We start from the raw sequence: 21,739 nt of genomic DNA, 5'->3' as shown, positions 1-21,739 counted from the left end.
CGTGACCTGTCGAAATTTCTCCAGATGGTCAGAAATGGAAATTTTTTAATGTTTAATTTTTTGACTGCAAATGACTATTCCGTGTAAATTATCACTTTTGGAGCAAAAGTAAGTGTGCTTAGAGTCACTTTAATGCCTGAAATTAGTCGAAATAGAAGCTTCTGAATAGGAGAAAAAGTCTGTAATAATGGCAATTTTGGTCACATTGAGGCTTTAAAAATTAGTTATTCAACATGAGGCACATTCCAAATGATATTTTGAGTCAATTTTTCTACAGTCCAAAAAATCAATTTTCTGATGAAAAACGATGACCCGTGACCTGTCGAAATTTCTCCAGATGGTCAGCAATGTAAATTTTTTAATGTTTAATTTTTTGACTGCAAATGACTATTCCGTGTAAATTATCACTTTTGGAGCAAAAGTAAGTGTGCTTAGAGTCACTTTAATGCCTGAAATTAGTCGAAATAGAAGCTTCTGAATAGGAGAAAAAGTCTGTAATAATGGCAATTTTGGTCACATTGAGGCTTTAAAAATTAGTTATTCAACATGAGGCACATTCCAAATGATATTTTGAGTCAATTTTTCTACAGTCCAAAAAATCAATTTTCTGATGAAAAACGATGACCCGTGACCTGTCGAAATTTCTCCAGATGGTCAGAAATGGAAATTTTTCAATGTTTAAGTTTTTTGACTGAAAATGACTATTCCATGAAAATAATCACTTTTGGAACAAAAATAAGTGTGTTTAGAGTCACTTTAATGCCTGAAATTGGTCGAAATAGAAGCTTCTGAATAGGAGAAAAAGTCTATAATAATGGCAAGTTTGGTCACATTGAGGCTTTAAAAAGAACTTATTCAACATGAGGCACATTCCAAATGACATTTTGAATCAATTTTTCTACAGTCCAAAAAATCAATTTTCTGATGAAAAACGATGACCCGTGACCTGTCGAAATTTCTCCAGATGGTCAGCAATGTAAATTTTTTAATGTTTAATTTTTTGACTGCAAATGACTATTTCATGTAAATTATCACTTTTGGAACAAAAATAGGTGTGTTTAGAGTCACTAATGCCTGAAATTTGTCAAAAATGAAGCTTCTGAATATGGCAATTTTCGTCACATTGAGGCTTTAAAAAGTAGTTATTCAACATGAGGCACATTCCATATGACATTTTGAATCAATTTTTCTACAGTCCAAAAAATCAATTTTCTGATGAAAAAAGATGACCGTGACCTGTCGAAATTTCTCCAGATGGTCAGAAAATGAAATTTTTCAATGTTTAATTTTTTGACTGAAAATGACTATTCCATGTAAATAATCACTTTTGGAACAAAAATAAGTGTGTTTAAGTCACTTTAATGCCTGAAATTGGTCAAATTAGAAGCTTCTGAATAGGAGAAAAAGTCTGTAATAATGGCAATTTTGGTCACATTGAGGCTTTAAAAAGTAGTTATTCAACATGAGGCACATTCCATATGACATTTTGAATCAATTTTTTTACAGTCCAAAAAAATCAATTTTCTGATGAAAAACGATGACCCGTGACTTGCCGAAATTTCTCCAGATTGTCAGAAATGGAAATTTTTTAATGTTTAATTTTTTGACTGCAAATGACTATTCCATGCAAATTATCACTTTTGGAACAAAAATAAGTGTATTTAGAGTTACTTTAATGCCTGAAATTGGTCGAAATAGAAGCTTCTGAATAGGAGAAAAAGTCTATAATAATGGCAATTTTGATCACATTGAGGCTTTAAAAAGTAGTTATTCAACATGAGGCACATTCCAAATGACATTTTGAATCAATTTTTCTACAGTCCAAAAAATCAATTTTCTGATGAAAAACGATGACCCGTGACCTGTCGAAATTTCTCCAGATGGTCAGGAATGGAAATTTTTTAATGTTTAATTTTTTGACTGCAAATGACTATTCCGTGTAAATTATCACTTTTGGAACAACAATAAGTGTGTTTAAGTCACTTTAATGCCTGAAATTGGTCGAAATAGAAGCTTCTGAATAGGAGAAAAAGTCTGTAATAATGGCAATTTTGGTCACATTGAGGCTTTAAAAAGTAGTTATTCAACATGAGGCACATTCCAAATGACATTTTGCATCAATTTTTCTACAGTCCAAAAAATCAATTTTCTGATGAAAAACGATGACCCGTGACCTGTCGAAATTTCTCCAGATTGTCAGAAATGGAAATTTTTTAATGTTTAATTTTTTGACTGCAAATGACTATTCCATGTAAATTATCACTTTTGGAACACAAATAAGTGTTTTTAGAGTTACTTTAATGCCTGAAATTGGTCGAAATAGAAGCTTCTGAATAGGAGAAAAAGTCTATAATAATGGCAATTTTGGTCACATTGAGGCTTTAAAAAGTAGTTATTCAACATGAGGCACATTCCAAATGAGATTTTGAATCAATTTTTCTACAGTCCAAAAAATCAGTTTTCTGATGAAAAACGATGACCCGTGACCTGTCGAAATTTCTCCAGATTGTCAGAAATTGAAATTTTTTAATGTTTAATTTTTTGACTGCAAATGACTATTCCATGTAAATTATCACTTTTGGAACAAAAATAAGTGTATTTAGAGTTACTTTAATGCCTGAAATTGGTCGAAATAGAAGCTTCTGAATAGGAGAAAAAGTCTATAATAATGGCAATTTTGGTCACATTGAGGCTTTAAAAAGAAGTTATTCAACATGAGGCACATTCCAAATGACATTTTGAATCAATTTTTCTACAGTCCAAAAAATCAATTTTCTGATGAAAAACAATGACCCGTGACCTGTCGAAATTTCTCCAGATGGTCAGAAATGTAAATTTTTTAATGTTTAATTTTTTGACTGCAAATGACTATTCCATGTAAATTATCACTTTTGGAACAAAAATAAGTGTGTTTAGAGTCACTAATGCCTGAAGGTCAAAATAGAAGATTCTGAATAGGAGAATAAGTCTGTAATAATGGCAATTTTGGTCACATTGAGGCTTTAAAAAATAATTATTCAACATGAGGCACATTCCAAATGACATTTTGAATCAATTTTTCTACATTCCAAAAAATCAATTTTCTGATGAAAAACGATGACCCGTGACCTGTCAAAATTTCTTCAGATGGCCAGAAATTGAATTTTTTTTAATGTTCAATTTTATGACTGCAAATGACAATTCCATGTAAATTATCCCTTTTGGAACAAAAATAAGTGTGTTTAGAGTCACTTTAATGCCTGAAATTGGTCAAAATAGAAGCTTCTGAATAGGAGAAAAAGTCTGTAATAATGGCAATTTTGGTCACATTGAGGCTTTAAAAATTAGTTATTCAACATGAGGCACAATCCAAATGATATTTTGAGTCAATTTTTCTACAGTCCAAAAATCAATTTTCTGATGAAAAACGATGACCCGTGACCTGTCGAAATTTCTCCAGATGGTCAGAAATGGAAATTTTTAAATGTTTAATTTTTTGACTGAAAATGACTATTCCATGTAAATAATCACTTTTGGAACAAAAGTAAGTATGTTTAAGTCACTTTAATGCCTGAAATTGGTTGAAATAGAAGCTTCTGAATAGGAGAAAAAGTCTATAAGAATGGCAATTTTGGTCACATTGAGGCTTTAAAAAGAACTTATTCAACATGAGGCACATTCCAAATGACATTTCGAATCAATTTTTCTACAGTCCAAAAAATCAATTTTCTGATGAAAAACGATGACCCGTGACCTGTCGAAATTTCTCCAGATGGTCAGCAATGTAAATTTTTTAATGTTTAATTTTTTGACTGCAAATGACTATTCCATGTAAATTATCACTTTTGGAACAAAAATAAGTGTGTTTAGAGGCACTAATGCCTGAAATTTGTCAAAAATGAAGCTTCTGAATATGAGAATAAGTCTGTAATAATGGCAATTTTGGTCACATTGAGGCTTTAAAAAGTAGTTATTCAACATGAGGCACATTCCAAATGACATTTTCAATCAATTTTTCTACAGTCCAAAAAATCAATTTTCTGATGAAAAACGATGACCCGTGACCTGTCGAAATTTCTCCAGATGGTCAGAAATGGAAATTTTTTAATGTTTAATTTTTTGACTGCAAATGACTATTCCGTGTTAGTTATCACTTTTGGAACAAAAATAAGTGAGTTTAGAGTCACTTTAATGCCTGAAATTGGTCGAAATAGAAGCTTCTGAATAGGAGAAAAAGTCTGTAATAATGGCAATTTTGGTCACATTGAGGCTTTAAAAAGAAGTTATTCAACATGAGGCACATTCCAAATGACATTTTGAATCAATTTTTCTACAGTCCAAAAAATCAATTTTCTGATGAAAAACGATGACCCGTGACCTGTCGAAATTTCTCCAGATGGTCAGAAATGGAAATTTTTCAATGTTTAAGTTTTTTGACTGAAAATGACTATTCCATGAAAATAATCACTTTTGGAACAAAAATAAGTGTGTTTAAGTCACTTTAATGCCTGAAATTGGTTGAAATAGAAGCTTCTGAATAGGAGAAAAAGTCTATAATAATGGCAATTTTGGTCACATTGAGGCTTTAAAAAGAAGTTATTCAACATGAGGCACATTCCAAATGACATTTTGAATCAATTTTTCTACAGTCCAAAAAATCAATTTTCTGATGAAAAACGATGACCCGTGACCTGTCGAAATTTCTCCAGATGGTCAGAAATGGAAATTTTTTAATGTTGAATTTTTTGACTGCAAATGACTATTCCGTGTAAATTATCACTTTTGGAACAAAAATAAGTGTGTTTAGAGTCACTTTAATGCCTGAAATTGGTCGAAATAGAAGCTTCTGAATAGGAGAAAAAGTCTATAATAATGGCAATTTTGGTCACATTGAGGCTTTAAAAAGAAGTTATTCAACATGAGGCACATTCCAAATGACATTTTGAATCAATTTTTCTACAGTCCAAAAAATCAATTTTCTGATGAAAAACGATGACCCGTGACCTGTCGAAATTTCTCCAGATGGTCAGAAATGGAAATTTTTTAATGTTTAAGTTTTTTGACTGAAAATGACTATTCCATGAAAATAATCACTTTTGGAACAAAAATAAGTGTGTTTAGAGTCACTAATGCCTGAAATTTGTCAAAAATGAAGCTTCTGAATATGAGAATAAGTCTGTAATAATGGCAATTTTGGTCACATTGAGCCTTTAAAAAGTAGTTATTCAACATGAGGCACATTCCAAATGACATTTTGAATCAATTTTTCTACAGTCCAAAAAATCAATTTTCTGATGAAAAACGATGACCCGTGTCTGTCGAAATTTCTCCAGATGGTCAGAAATGGAAATTTTTTAATGTTTAATTTTTTGACTGCAAATGACTATTCCGTGTAAATTATCACTTTTGGAACAAATATAAGTGTGTTTAGAGTCACTTTAATGCCAGAAATTGGTCGAAATAGAAGCTTCTGAATAGGAGAAAAGGTCTGTAATAATGGCAATTTTGGTCACATTGAGGCTTTAAAAAGAAGTTATTCAACATGAGGCACATTCCAAATGACATTTTGAATCAATTTTTCTACAGTCCAAAAAATCAATTTTCTGTTGAAAAACGATGACCCGTGACCTGTCGAAATTTCTCCAGATGGTCAGAAATGGAAATTTTTTAATGTTTAATTTTTTGACTGCAAATGACTATTCCGTGTAAATTATCACTTTTGGAGCAAAAGTAAGTGTGCTTAGAGTCACTTTAATGCCTGAAATTAGTCGAAATAGAAGCTTCTGAATAGGAGAAAAAGTCTGTAATAATGGCAATTTTGGTCACATTGAGGCTTTAAAAATTAGTTATTCAACATGAGGCACATTCCAAATGATATTTTGAGTCAATTTTTCTACAGTCCAAAAAATCAATTTTCTGATGAAAAACGATGACCCGTGACCTGTCAAAATTTCTCCAGATGGTCAGCAATGTAAATTTTTTAATGTTTAATTTTTTGACTGCAAATGACTATTCCGTGTAAATTATCACTTTTGGAGCAAAAGTAAGTGTGCTTAGAGTCACTTTAATGCCTGAAATTAGTCGAAATAGAAGCTTCTGAATAGGAGAAAAAGTCTGTAATAATGGCAATTTTGGTCACATTGAGGCTTTAAAAATTAGTTATTCAACATGAGGCACATTCCAAATGATATTTTGAGTCAATTTTTCTACAGTCCAAAAAATCAATTTTCTGATGAAAAACGATGACCCGTGACCTGTCGAAATTTCTCCAGATGGTCAGAAATGGAAATTTTTCAATGTTTAAGTTTTTTGACTGAAAATGACTATTCCATGAAAATAATCACTTTTGGAACAAAAATAAGTGTGTTTAGAGTCACTTTAATGCCTGAAATTGGTCGAAATAGAAGCTTCTGAATAGGAGAAAAAGTCTATAATAATGGCAAGTTTGGTCACATTGAGGCTTTAAAAAGAACTTATTCAACATGAGGCACATTCCAAATGACATTTTGAATCAATTTTTCTACAGTCCAAAAAATCAATTTTCTGATGAAAAACGATGACCCGTGACCTGTCGAAATTTCTCCAGATGGTCAGCAATGTAAATTTTTTAATGTTTAATTTTTTGACTGCAAATGACTATTTCATGTAAATTATCACTTTTGGAACAAAAATAGGTGTGTTTAGAGTCACTAATGCCTGAAATTTGTCAAAAATGAAGCTTCTGAATATGGCAATTTTGGTCACATTGAGGCTTTAAAAAGTAGTTATTCAACATGAGGCACATTCCATATGACATTTTGAATCAATTTTTCTACAGTCCAAAAAATCAATTTTCTGATGAAAAAAGATGACCGTGACCTGTCGAAATTTCTCCAGATGGTCAGAAATGGAAATTTTTCAATGTTTAATTTTTTGACTGAAAATGACTATTCCATGTAAATAATCACTTTTGGAACAAAAATAAGTGTGTTTAAGTCACTTTAATGCCTGAAATTGGTCAAATTAGAAGCTTCTGAATAGGAGAAAAAGTCTGTAATAATGGCAATTTTGGTCACATTGAGGCTTTAAAAAGTAGTTATTCAACATGAGGCACATTCCAAATGACATTTTGAATCAATTTTTCTACAGTCCAAAAAATCAATTTTCTGTTGAAAAACGATGACCCGTGACCTGTCGAAATTTCTCCAGATGGTCAGAAATGGACATTTTTTAATGTTTAATTTTTTGACTGCAAATGACTATTCCGTGTAAATTATCACTTTTGGAGCAAAAGTAAGTGTGCTTAGAGTCACTTTAATGCCTGAAATTAGTCGAAATAGAAGCTTCTGAATAGGAGAAAAAGTCTGTAATAATGGCAATTTTGGTCACATTGAGGCTTTAAAAATTAGTTATTCAACATGAGGCACATTCCAAATGATATTTTGAGTCAATTTTTCTACAGTCCAAAAAATCAATTTTCTGATGAAAAACGATGACCCGTGACCTGTCGAAATTTCTCCAGATGGTCAGCAATGTAAATTTTTTAATGTTTAATTTTTTGACTGCAAATGACTATTCCGTGTAAATTATCACTTTTGGAGCAAAAGTAAGTGTGCTTAGAGTCACTTTAATGCCTGAAATTAGTCGAAATAGAAGCTTCTGAATAGGAGAAAAAGTCTGTAATAATGGCAATTTTGGTCACATTGAGGCTTTAAAAATTAGTTATTCAACATGAGGCACATTCCAAATGATATTTTGAGTCAATTTTTCTACAGTCCAAAAAATCAATTTTCTGATGAAAAACGATGACCCGTGACCTGTCGAAATTTCTCCAGATGGTCAGAAATGGAAATTTTTCAATGTTTAAGTTTTTTGACTGAAAATGACTATTCCATGAAAATAATCACTTTTGGAACAAAAATAAGTGTGTTTAGAGTCACTTTAATGCCTGAAATTGGTCGAAATAGAAGCTTCTGAATAGGAGAAAAAGTCTATAATAATGGCAAGTTTGGTCACATTGAGGCTTTAAAAAGAACTTATTCAACATGAGGCACATTCCAAATGACATTTTGAATCAATTTTTCTACAGTCCAAAAAATCAATTTTCTGATGAAAAACGATGACCCGTGACCTGTCGAAATTTCTCCAGATGGTCAGCAATGTAAATTTTTTAATGTTTAATTTTTTGACTGCAAATGACTATTTCATGTAAATTATCACTTTTGGAACAAAAATAGGTGTGTTTAGAGTCACTAATGCCTGAAATTTGTCGAAATAGAAGCTTCTGAATAGGAGAAAAAGTCTATAATAATGGCAATTTTGATCACATTGAGGCTTTAAAAAGTAGTTATTCAACATGAGGCACATTCCAAATGACATTTTGAATCAATTTTTCTACAGTCCAAAAAATCAATTTTCTGATGAAAAACGATGACCCGTGACCTGTCGAAATTTCTCCAGATGGTCAGGAATGGAAATTTTTTAATGTTTAATTTTTTGACTGCAAATGACTATTCCGTGTAAACTATCACTTTTGGAACAACAATAAGTGTGTTTAAGTCACTTTAATGCCTGAAATTGGTCGAAATAGAAGCTTCTGAATAGGAGAAAAAGTCTGTAATAATGGCAATTTTGGTCACATTGAGGCTTTAAAAAGTAGTTATTCAACATGAGGCACATTCCAAATGACATTTTGCATCAATTTTTCTACAGTCCAAAAAATCAATTTTCTGATGAAAAACGATGACCCGTGACCTGTCGAAATTTCTCCAGATTGTCAGAAATGGAAATTTTTTAATGTTTAATTTTTTGACTGCAAATGACTATTCCATGTAAATTATCACTTTTGGAACACAAATAAGTGTTTTTAGAGTTACTTTAATGCCTGAAATTGGTCGAAATAGAAGCTTCTGAATAGGAGAAAAAGTCTATAATAATGGCAATTTTGGTCACATTGAGGCTTTAAAAAGTAGTTATTCAACATGAGGCACATTCCAAATGAGATTTTGAATCAATTTTTCTACAGTCCAAAAAATCAGTTTTCTGATGAAAAACGATGACCCGTGACCTGTCGAAATTTCTCCAGATTGTCAGAAATTGAAATTTTTTAATGTTTAATTTTTTGACTGCAAATGACTATTCCATGTAAATTATCACTTTTGGAACAAAAATAAGTGTATTTAGAGTTACTTTAATGCCTGAAATTGGTCGAAATAGAAGCTTCTGAATAGGAGAAAAAGTCTATAATAATGGCAATTTTGGTCACATTGAGGCTTTAAAAAGAAGTTATTCAACATGAGGCACATTCCAAATGACATTTTGAATCAATTTTTCTACAGTCCAAAAAATCAATTTTCTGATGAAAAACGATGACCCGTGACCTGTCGAAATTTCTCCAGATGGTCAGAAATGGAAATTTTTTAATGTTTAAGTTTTTTGACTGAAAATGACTATTCCATGAAAATAATCACTTTTGGAACAAAAATAAGTGTGTTTAGAGTCACTAATGCCTGAAATTTGTCAAAAATGAAGCTTCTGAATATGAGAATAAGTCTGTAATAATGGCAATTTTGGTCACATTGAGCCTTTAAAAAGTAGTTATTCAACATGAGGCACATTCCAAATGACATTTTGAATCAATTTTTCTACAGTCCAAAAAATCAATTTTCTGATGAAAAACAATGACCCGTGACCTGTCGAAATTTCTCCAGATGGTCAGAAATGGAAATTTTTTAATGTTTAATTTTTTGACTGCAAATGACTATTCCATGTAAATTATCACTTTTGGAACAAAAATAAGTGTGTTTAGAGTCACTTTAATGCCTGAAATTGGTCGAAATAGAAGCTTCTGAATAGGAGAAAAGGTCTGTAATAATGGCAATTTTGGTCACATTGAGGCTTTAAAAAGAAGTTATTCAACATGAGGCACATTCCAAATGACATTTTGAATAAATTTTTCTACAGTCCAAAAAATCAATTTTCTGTTGAAAAACGATGACCCGTGACCTGTCAAAATTTCTCCAGATTGTCAGAAATGGAAATTATTTAATGTTAAATTTTTTGACTGCAAATGACTATTCCATGTAAATTATCACCTTTGGAACAAAAATAGGTGTGTTTAGAGTTACTTTAATGCCTGAAATTGGTCGAAATAGAAGCTTCTGAATAGGAGAAAAAGTCTATATTAATGGCAATTTTGGTCACATTGAGGCTTTAAAAAGAAGTTATTCAACATGAGGCACATTCCAAATGACATTTTGAATCAATTTTTCTACAGTCCAAAAAATCAATTTTCTGTTGAAAAACGATGACCCGTGACCTGTCGAAATTTCTCCAGATGGTCAGAAATGGAAATTTTTTAATGTTTAATTTTTTGACTGCAAATGACTATTCCGTGTAAATTATCACTTTTGGAGCAAAAGTAAGTGTGCTTAGAGTCACTTTAATGCCTGAAATTAGTCGAAATAGAAGCTTCTGAATAGGAGAAAAAGTCTGTAATAATGGCAATTTTGGTCACATTGAGGCTTTAAAAATTGGTTATTCAACATGAGGCACATTCCAAATGATATTTTGAGTCAATTTTTCTACAGTCCAAAAAATCAATTTTCTGATGAAAAACGATGACCCGTGACCTGTCGAAATTTCTCCAGATGGTCAGCAATGTAAATTTTTTAATGTTTAATTTTTTGACTGCAAATGACTATTCCATGAAAATAATCACTTTTGGAACAAAAATAAGTGTGTTTAGAGTCACTTTAATGCCTGAAATTGGTCGAAATAGAAGCTTCTGAATAGGAGAAAAAGTCTATAATAATGGCAATTTTGGTCACATTGAGGCTTTAAAAAGAACTAATTCAACATGAGGCACATTCCAAATGACATTTTGAATCAATTTTTCTACAGTCCAAAAAATCAATTTTCTGATGAAAAACGATGACCCGTGACCTGTCGAAATTTCTCCAGATGGTCAGCAATGTAAATTTTTTAATGTTTAATTTTTTGACTGCAAATGACTATTTCATGTAAATTATCACTTTTGGAACAAAAATAAGTGTGTTTAGAGTCACTAATGCCTGAAATTTGTCAAAAATGAAGCTTCTGAATATGGCAATTTTGGTCACATTGAGGCTTTAAAAAGTAGTTATTCAACATGAGGCACATTCCATATGACATTTTGAATCAATTTTTCTACAGTCCAAAAAATCAATTTTCTGATGAAAAAAGATGACCGTGACCTGTCGAAATTTCTCCAGATGGTCAGAAATGGAAATTTTTCAATGTTTAATTTTTTGACTGAAAATGACTATTCCATGTAAATAATCACTTTTGGAACAAAAATAAGTGTGTTTAAGTCACTTTAATGCCTGAAATTGGTCAAATTAGAAGCTTCTGAATAGGAGAAAAAGTCTGTAATAATGGCAATTTTGGTCACATTGAGGCTTTAAAAAGTAGTTATTCAACATGAGGCACATTCCAAATGACATTTTGAATCAATTTTTCTACAGTCCAAAAAATCAATTTTCTGTTGAAAAACGATGACCCGTGACCTGTCGAAATTTCTCCAGATGGTCAGAAATGGAAATTTTTTAATGTTTAATTTTTTGACTGCAAATGACTATTCCGTGTAAATTATCACTTTTGGAGCAAAAGTAAGTGTGCTTAGAGTCACTTTAATGCCTGAAATTAGTCGAAATAGAAGCTTCTGAATAGGAGAAAAAGTCTGTAATAATGGCAATTTTGGTCACATTGAGGCTTTAAAAATTAGTTATTCAACATGAGGCACATTCCAAATGATATTTTGAGTCAATTTTTCTACAGTCCAAAAAATCAATTTTCTGATGAAAAACGATGACCCGTGACCTGTCGAAATTTCTCCAGATGGTCAGCAATGTAAATTTTTTAATGTTTAATTTTTTGACTGCAAATGACTATTCCGTGTAAATTATCACTTTTGGAGCAAAAGTAAGTGTGCTTAGAGTCACTTTAATGCCTGAAATTAGTCGAAATAGAAGCTTCTGAATAGGAGAAAAAGTCTGTAATAATGGCAATTTTGGTCACATTGAGGCTTTAAAAATTAGTTATTCAACATGAGGCACATTCCAAATGATATTTTGAGTCAATTTTTCTACAGTCCAAAAAATCAATTTTCTGATGAAAAACGATGACCCGTGACCTGTCGAAATTTCTCCAGATGGTCAGAAATGGAAATTTTTCAATGTTTAAGTTTTTTGACTGAAAATGACTATTCCATGAAAATAATCACTTTTGGAACAAAAATAAGTGTGTTTAGAGTCACTTTAATGCCTGAAATTGGTCGAAATAGAAGCTTCTGAATAGGAGAAAAAGTCTATAATAATGGCAAGTTTGGTCACATTGAGGCTTTAAAAAGAACTTATTCAACATGAGGCACATTCCAAATGACATTTTGAATCAATTTTTCTACAGTCCAAAAAATCAATTTTCTGATGAAAAACGATGACCCGTGACCTGTCGAAATTTCTCCAGATGGTCAGCAATGTAAATTTTTTAATGTTTAATTTTTTGACTGCAAATGACTATTTCATGTAAATTATCACTTTTGGAACAAAAATAGGTGTGTTTAGAGTCACTAATGCCTGAAATTTGTCAAAAATGAAGCTTCTGAATATGGCAATTTTCGTCACATTGAGGCTTTAAAAAGTAGTTATTCAACATGAGGCACATTCCATATGACATTTTGAATCAATTTTTCTACAGTCCAAAAAATCAATTTTCTGATGAAAAAAGATGACCGTGACCTGTCGAAATTTCTCCAGATGGTCAGAAAATGAAATTTTTCAATGTTTAATTTTTTGACTGAAAATGACTATTCCATGTAAATAATCACTTTTGGAACAAAAATAAGTGTGTTTAAGTCACTTTAATGCCTGAAATTGGTCAAATTAGAAGCTTCTGAATAGGAGAAAAAGTCTGTAATAATGGCAATTTTGGTCACATTGAGGCTTTAAAAAGTAGTTATTCAACATGAGGCACATTCCATATGACATTTTGAATCAATTTTTTTACAGTCCAAAAAAATCAATTTTCTGATGAAAAACGATGACCCGTGACTTGCCGAAATTTCTCCAGATTGTCAGAAATGGAAATTTTTTAATGTTTAATTTTTTGACTGCAAATGACTATTCCATGCAAATTATCACTTTTGGAACAAAAATAAGTGTATTTAGAGTTACTTTAATGCCTGAAATTGGTCGAAATAGAAGCTTCTGAATAGGAGAAAAAGTCTATAATAATGGCAATTTTGATCACATTGAGGCTTTAAAAAGTAGTTATTCAACATGAGGCACATTCCAAATGACATTTTGAATCAATTTTTCTACAGTCCAAAAAATCAATTTTCTGATGAAAAACGATGACCCGTGACCTGTCGAAATTTCTCCAGATGGTCAGGAATGGAAATTTTTTAATGTTTAATTTTTTGACTGCAAATGACTATTCCGTGTAAATTATCACTTTTGGAACAACAATAAGTGTGTTTAAGTCACTTTAATGCCTGAAATTGGTCGAAATAGAAGCTTCTGAATAGGAGAAAAAGTCTGTAATAATGGCAATTTTGGTCACATTGAGGCTTTAAAAAGTAGTTATTCAACATGAGGCACATTCCAAATGACATTTTGCATCAATTTTTCTACAGTCCAAAAAATCAATTTTCTGATGAAAAACGATGACCCGTGACCTGTCGAAATTTCTCCAGATTGTCAGAAATGGAAATTTTTTAATGTTTAATTTTTTGACTGCAAATGACTATTCCATGTAAATTATCACTTTTGGAACACAAATAAGTGTTTTTAGAGTTACTTTAATGCCTGAAATTGGTCGAAATAGAAGCTTCTGAATAGGAGAAAAAGTCTATAATAATGGCAATTTTGGTCACATTGAGGCTTTAAAAAGTAGTTATTCAACATGAGGCACATTCCAAATGAGATTTTGAATCAATTTTTCTACAGTCCAAAAAATCAGTTTTCTGATGAAAAACGATGACCCGTGACCTGTCGAAATTTCTCCAGATTGTCAGAAATTGAAATTTTTTAATGTTTAATTTTTTGACTGCAAATGACTATTCCATGTAAATTATCACTTTTGGAACAAAAATAAGTGTATTTAGAGTTACTTTAATGCCTGAAATTGGTCGAAATAGAAGCTTCTGAATAGGAGAAAAAGTCTATAATAATGGCAATTTTGGTCACATTGAGGCTTTAAAAAGAAGTTATTCAACATGAGGCACATTCCAAATGACATTTTGAATCAATTTTTCTACAGTCCAAAAAATCAATTTTCTGATGAAAAACAATGACCCGTGACCTGTCGAAATTTCTCCAGATGGTCAGAAATGTAAATTTTTTAATGTTTAATTTTTTGACTGCAAATGACTATTCCATGTAAATTATCACTTTTGGAACAAAAATAAGTGTGTTTAGAGTCACTAATGCCTGAAGGTCAAAATAGAAGATTCTGAATAGGAGAATAAGTCTGTAATAATGGCAATTTTGGTCACATTGAGGCTTTAAAAAATAATTATTCAACATGAGGCACATTCCAAATGACATTTTGAATCAATTTTTCTACATTCCAAAAAATCAATTTTCTGATGAAAAACGATGACCCGTGACCTGTCAAAATTTCTTCAGATGGTCAGAAATTGAATTTTTTTTAATGTTCAATTTTATGACTGCAAATGACAATTCCATGTAAATTATCCCTTTTGGAACAAAAATAAGTGTGTTTAGAGTCACTTTAATGCCTGAAATTGGTCAAAATAGAAGCTTCTGAATAGGAGAAAAAGTCTGTAATAATGGCAATTTTGGTCACATTGAGGCTTTAAAAATTAGTTATTCAACATGAGGCACAATCCAAATGATATTTTGAGTCAATTTTTCTACAGTCCAAAAATCAATTTTCTGATGAAAAACGATGACCCGTGACCTGTCGAAATTTCTCCAGATGGTCAGAAATGGAAATTTTTAAATGTTTAATTTTTTGACTGAAAATGACTATTCCATGTAAATAATCACTTTTGGAACAAAAGTAAGTATGTTTAAGTCACTTTAATGCCTGAAATTGGTTGAAATAGAAGCTTCTGAATAGGAGAAAAAGTCTATAAGAATGGCAATTTTGGTCACATTGAGGCTTTAAAAAGAACTTATTCAACATGAGGCACATTCCAAATGACATTTCGAATCAATTTTTCTACAGTCCAAAAAATCAATTTTCTGATGAAAAACGATGACCCGTGACCTGTCGAAATTTCTCCAGATGGTCAGCAATGTAAATTTTTTAATGTTTAATTTTTTGACTGCAAATGACTATTCCATGTAAATTATCACTTTTGGAACAAAAATAAGTGTGTTTAGAGGCACTAATGCCTGAAATTTGTCAAAAATGAAGCTTCTGAATATGAGAATAAGTCTGTAATAATGGCAATTTTGGTCACATTGAGGCTTTAAAAAGAACTTATTCAACATGAGGCACATTCCAAATGACATTTCGAATCAATTTTTCTACAGTCCAAAAAATCAATTTTCTGATGAAAAACGATGACCCGTGACCTGTCGAAATTTCTCCAGATGGTCAGCAATGTAAATTTTTTAATGTTTAATTTTTTGACTGCAAATGACTATTCCGTGTTAGTTATCACTTTTGGAACAAAAATAAGTGAGTTTAGAGTCACTTTAATGCCTGAAATTGGTCGAAATAGAAGCTTCTGAATAGGAGAAAAAGTCTGTAATAATGGCAATTTTGGTCACATTGAGGCTTTAAAAAGAAGTTATTCAACATGAGGCACATTCCAAATGACATTTTGAATCAATTTTTCTACAGTCCAAAAAATCAATTTTCTGATGAAAAACGATGACCCGTGACCTGTCGAAATTTCTCCAGATGGTCAGAAATGGAAATTTTTCAATGTTTAAGTTTTTTGACTGAAAATGACTATTCCATGAAAATAATCACTTTTGGAACAAAAATAAGTGTGTTTAAGTCACTTTAATGCCTGAAATTGGTTGAAATAGAAGCTTCTGAATAGGAGAAAAAGTCTATAATAATGGCAATTTTGGTCACATTGAGGCTTTAAAAAGAAGTTATTCAACATGAGGCACATTCCAAATGACATTTTGAATCAATTTTTCTACAGTCCAAAAAATCAATTTTCTGATGAAAAACGATGACCCGTGACCTGTCGAAATTTCTCCAGATGGTCAGAAATGGAAATTTTTTAATGTTTAATTTTTTGACTGCAAATGACTATTCCGTGTAAATTATCACTTTTGGAACAAAAATAAGTGTGTTTAGAGTCACTTTAATGCCTGAAATTGGTCGAAATAGAAGCTTCTGAATAGGAGAAAAAGTCTATAATAATGGCAATTTTGGTCACATTGAGGCTTTAAAAAGAAGTTATTCAACATGAGGCACATTCCAAATGACATTTTGAATCAATTTTTCTACAGTCCAAAAAATCAATTTTCTGATGAAAAACGATGACCCGTGACCTGTTGAAATTTCTCCAGATGGTCAGAAATGGAAATTTTTTAATGTTTAAGTTTTTTGACTGAAAATGACTATTCCATGAAAATAATCACTTTTGGAACAAAAATAAGTGTGTTTAGAGTCACTAATGCCTGAAATTTGTCAAAAATGAAGCTTCTGAATATGAGAATAAGTCTGTAATAATGGCAATTTTGGTCACATTGAGCCTTTAAAAAGTAGTTATTCAACATGAGGCACATTCCAAATGACATTTTGAATCAATTTTTCTACAGTCCAAAAAATCAATTTTCTGATGAAAAACGATGACCCGTGTCTGTCGAAATTTCTACAGATGGTCAGAAATGGAAATTTTTTAATGTTTAATTTTTTGACTGCAAATGACTATTCCGTGTAAATTATCACTTTTGGAACAAATATAAGTGTGTTTAGAGTCACTTTAATGCCAGAAATTGGTCGAAATAGAAGCTTCTGAATAGGAGAAAAGGTCTGTAATAATGGCAATTTTGGTCACATTGAGGCTTTAAAAAGAAGTTATTCAACATGAGGCACATTCCAAATGACATTTTGAATCAATTTTTCTACAGTCCAAAAAATCAATTTTCTGTTGAAAAACGATGACCCGTGACCTGTCAAAATTTCTCCAGATTGTCAGAAATGGAAATTATTTAATGTTTAATTTTTTGACTGCAAATGACTATTCCATGTAAATTATCACCTTTGGAACAAAAATAGGTGTGTTTAGAGTTACTTTAATGCCTGAAATTGGTCGAAATAGAAGCTTCTGAATAGGAGAAAAAGTCTATATTAATGGCAATTTTGGTCACATTGAGGCTTTAAAAAGAAGTTATTCAACATGAGGCACATTCCAAATGACATTTTGAATCAATTTTTCTACAGTCCAAAAAATCAATTTTCTGATGAAAAACAATGACCCGTGACCTGTCGAAATTTCTCCAGATGGTCAGAAATGGAAATTTTTTAATGTTTAATTTTTTGACTGCAAATGACTATTCCGTGTAAATTATCACTTTTGGAGCAAAAGTAAGTGTGCTTAGAGTCACTTTAATGCCTGAAATTAGTCGAAATAGAAGCTTCTGAATAGGAGAAAAAGTCTGTAATAATGGCAATTTTGGTCACATTGAGGCTTTAAAAAGAAGTTATTCAACATGAGGCACATTCCAAATGACATTTTGAATCAATTTTTCTACAGTCCAAAAAATCAATTTTCTGATGAAAAACGATGACCCGTGACCTGTCGAAATTTCTCCAGATGGTCAGAAATGGAAATTTTTTAATGTTTAAGTTTTTTGACTGAAAATGACTATTCCATGAAAATAATCACTTTTGGAACAAAAATAAGTGTGTTTAGAGTCACTAATGCCTGAAATTTGTCAAAAATGAAGCTTCTGAATATGAGAATAAGTCTGTAATAATGGCAATTTTGGTCACATTGAGCCTTTAAAAAGTAGTTATTGAACATGAGGCACTTTCCAAATGACATTTTGAATCAATTTTTCTACAGTCCAAAAAATCAATTTTCTGATGAAAAACGATGACCCGTGATCTGTCGAAATTTCTCCAGATGGTCAGAAATGGAAATTTTTTAATGTTTAATTTTTTGACTGCAAATGACTATTCCGTGTAAATTATCACTTTTGGAACAAATATAAGTGTGTTTAGAGTCACTTTAATGCCAGAAATTGGTCGAAATAGAAGCTTCTGAATAGGAGAAAAAGTCTATAATAATGGCAATTTTGGTCACATTGAGGCTTTAAAAAGAACTAATTCAACATGAGGCACATTCCAAATGACATTTTGAATCAATTTTTCTACAGTCCAAAAAATCAATTTTCTGATAAAAAACGATGACCCGTGACCTGTCGAAATTTCTCCAGATGGTCAGCAATGTAAATTTTTTAATGTTTAATTTTTTGACTGCAAATGACTATTTCATGTAAATTATCACTTTTGGAACAAAAATAAGTGTGTTTAGAGTCACTAATGCCTGAAATTTGTCAAAAATGAAGCTTCTGAATATGGCAATTTTGGTCACATTGAGGCTTTAAAAAGTAGTTATTCAACATGAGGCACATTCCATATGACATTTTGAATCAATTTTTCTACAGTCCAAAAAATCAATTTTCTGATGAAAAAAGATGACCGTGACCTGTCGAAATTTCTCCAGATGGTCAGAAATGGAAATTTTTCAATGTTTAATTTTTTGACTGAAAATGACTATTCCATGTAAATAATCACTTTTGGAACAAAAATAAGTGTGTTTAAGTCACTTTAATGCCTGAAATTGGTCAAATTAGAAGCTTCTGAATAGGAGAAAAAGTCTGTAATAATGGCAATTTTGGTCACATTGAGGCTTTAAAAAGTAGTTATTCAACATGAGGCACATTCCAAATGACATTTTGAATCAATTTTTCTACAGTCCAAAAAATCAATTTTCTGTTGAAAAACGATGACCCGTGACCTGTCGAAATTTCTCCAGATGGTCAGAAATGGAAATTTTTTAATGTTTAATTTTTTGACTGCAAATGACTATTCCGTGTAAATTATCACTTTTGGAGCAAAAGTAAGTGTGCTTAGAGTCACTTTAATGCCTGAAATTAGTCGAAATAGAAGCTTCTGAATAGGAGAAAAAGTCTGTAATAATGGCAATTTTGGTCACATTGAGGCTTTAAAAATTAGTTATTCAACATGAGGCACATTCCAAATGATATTTTGAGTCAATTTTTCTACAGTCCAAAAAATCAATTTTCTGATGAAAAACGATGACCCGTGACCTGTCGAAATTTCTCCAGATGGTCAGCAATGTAAATTTTTTAATGTTTAATTTTTTGACTGCAAATGACTATTCCGTGTAAATTATCACTTTTGGAGCAAAAGTAAGTGTGCTTAGAGTCACTTTAATGCCTGAAATTAGTCGAAATAGAAGCTTCTGAATAGGAGAAAAAGTCTGTAATAATGGCAATTTTGGTCACATTGAGGCTTTAAAAATTAGTTATTCAACATGAGGCACATTCCAAATGATATTTTGAGTCAATTTTTCTACAGTCCAAAAAATCAATTTTCTGATGAAAAACGATGACCCGTGACCTGTCGAAATTTCTCCAGATGGTCAGAAATGGAAATTTTTCAATGTTTAAGTTTTTTGACTGAAAATGACTATTCCATGAAAATAATCACTTTTGGAACAAAAATAAGTGTGTTTAGAGTCACTTTAATGCCTGAAATTGGTCGAAATAGAAGCTTCTGAATAGGAGAAAAAGTCTATAATAATGGCAAGTTTGGTCACATTGAGGCTTTAAAAAGAACTTATTCAACATGAGGCACATTCCAAATGACATTTTGAATCAATTTTTCTACAGTCCAAAAAATCAATTTTCTGATGAAAAACGATGACCCGTGACCTGTCGAAATTTCTCCAGATGGTCAGCAATGTAAATTTTTTAATGTTTAATTTTTTGACTGCAAATGACTATTTCATGTAAATTATCACTTTTGGAACAAAAATAGGTGTGTTTAGAGTCACTAATGCCTGAAATTTGTCAAAAATGAAGCTTCTGAATATGGCAATTTTCGTCACATTGAGGCTTTAAAAAGTAGTTATTCAACATGAGGCACATTCCATATGACATTTTGAATCAATTTTTCTACAGTCCAAAAAATCAATTTTCTGATGAAAAAAGATGACCGTGACCTGTCGAAATTTCTCCAGATGGTCAGAAATGGAAATTTTTCAATGTTTAATTTTTTGACTGAAAATGACTATTCCATGTAAATAATCACTTTTGGAACAAAAATAAGTGTGTTTAAGTCACTTTAATGCCTGAAATTGGTCAAATTAGAAGCTTCTGAATAGGAGAAAAAGTCTGTAATAATGGCAATTTTGGTCACATTGAGGCTTTAAAAAGTAGTTATTCAACATGAGGCACATTCCAAATGACATTTTGAATCAATTTTTCTACAGTCCAAAAAATCAATTTTCTGTTGAAAAACGATGACCCGTGACCTGTCGAAATTTCTCCAGATGGTCAGAAATGGAAATTTTTTAATGTTTAATTTTTTGACTGCAAATGACTATTCCGTGTAAATTATCACTTTTGGAGCAAAAGTAAGTGTGCTTAGAGTCACTTTAATGCCTGAAATTAGTCGAAATAGAAGCTTCTGAATAGGAGAAAAAGTCTGTAATAATGGCAATTTTGGTCACATTGAGGCTTTAAAAATTAGTTATTCAACATGAGGCACATTCCAAATGATATTTTGAGTCAATTTTTCTACAGTCCAAAAAATCAATTTTCTGATGAAAAACGATGACCCGTGACCTGTCGAAATTTCTCCAGATGGTCAGAAATGGAAATTTTTCAATGTTTAAGTTTTTTGACTGAAAATGACTATTCCATGAAAATAATCACTTTTGGAACAAAAATAAGTGTGTTTAGAGTCACTTTAATGCCTGAAATTGGTCGAAATAGAAGCTTCTGAATAGGAGAAAAAGTCTATAATAATGGCAAGTTTGGTCACATTGAGGCTTTAAAAAGAACTTATTCAACATGAGGCACATTCCAAATGACATTTTGAATCAATTTTTCTACAGTCCAAAAAATCAATTTTCTGATGAAAAACGATGACCCGTGACCTGTCGAAATTTCTCCAGATGGTCAGCAATGTAAATTTTTTAATGTTTAATTTTTTGACTGCAAATGACTATTTCATGTAAATTATCACTTTTGGAACAAAAATAGGTGTGTTTAGAGTCACTAATGCCTGAAATTTGTCAAAAATGAAGCTTCTGAATATGGCAATTTTCGTCACATTGAGGCTTTAAAAAGTAGTTATTCAACATGAGGCACATTCCATATGACATTTTGAATCAATTTTTCTACAGTCCAAAAAATCAATTTTCTGATGAAAAAAGATGACCGTGACCTGTCGAAATTTCTCCAGATGGTCAGAAAATGAAATTTTTCAATGTTTAATTTTTTGACTGAAAATGACTATTCCATGTAAATAATCACTTTTGGAACAAAAATAAGTGTGTTTAAGTCACTTTAATGCCTGAAATTGGTCAAATTAGAAGCTTCTGAATAGGAGAAAAAGTCTGTAATAATGGCAATTTTGGTCACATTGAGGCTTTAAAAAGTAGTTATTCAACATGAGGCACATTCCATATGACATTTTGAATCAATTTTTTTACAGTCCAAAAAATCAATTTTCTGATGAAAAACAATGACCCATGACCTGTCGAAAT

This window comes from Triturus cristatus, chromosome 9, assembly GCF_964204655.1.
Source record: "Triturus cristatus chromosome 9, aTriCri1.1, whole genome shotgun sequence".
NCBI lineage: Eukaryota > Metazoa > Chordata > Amphibia > Caudata > Salamandridae > Triturus > Triturus cristatus.
The sequence above is the reverse complement of the archived record's forward strand: the minus strand, read 5'-3'. Positions refer to the sequence as shown.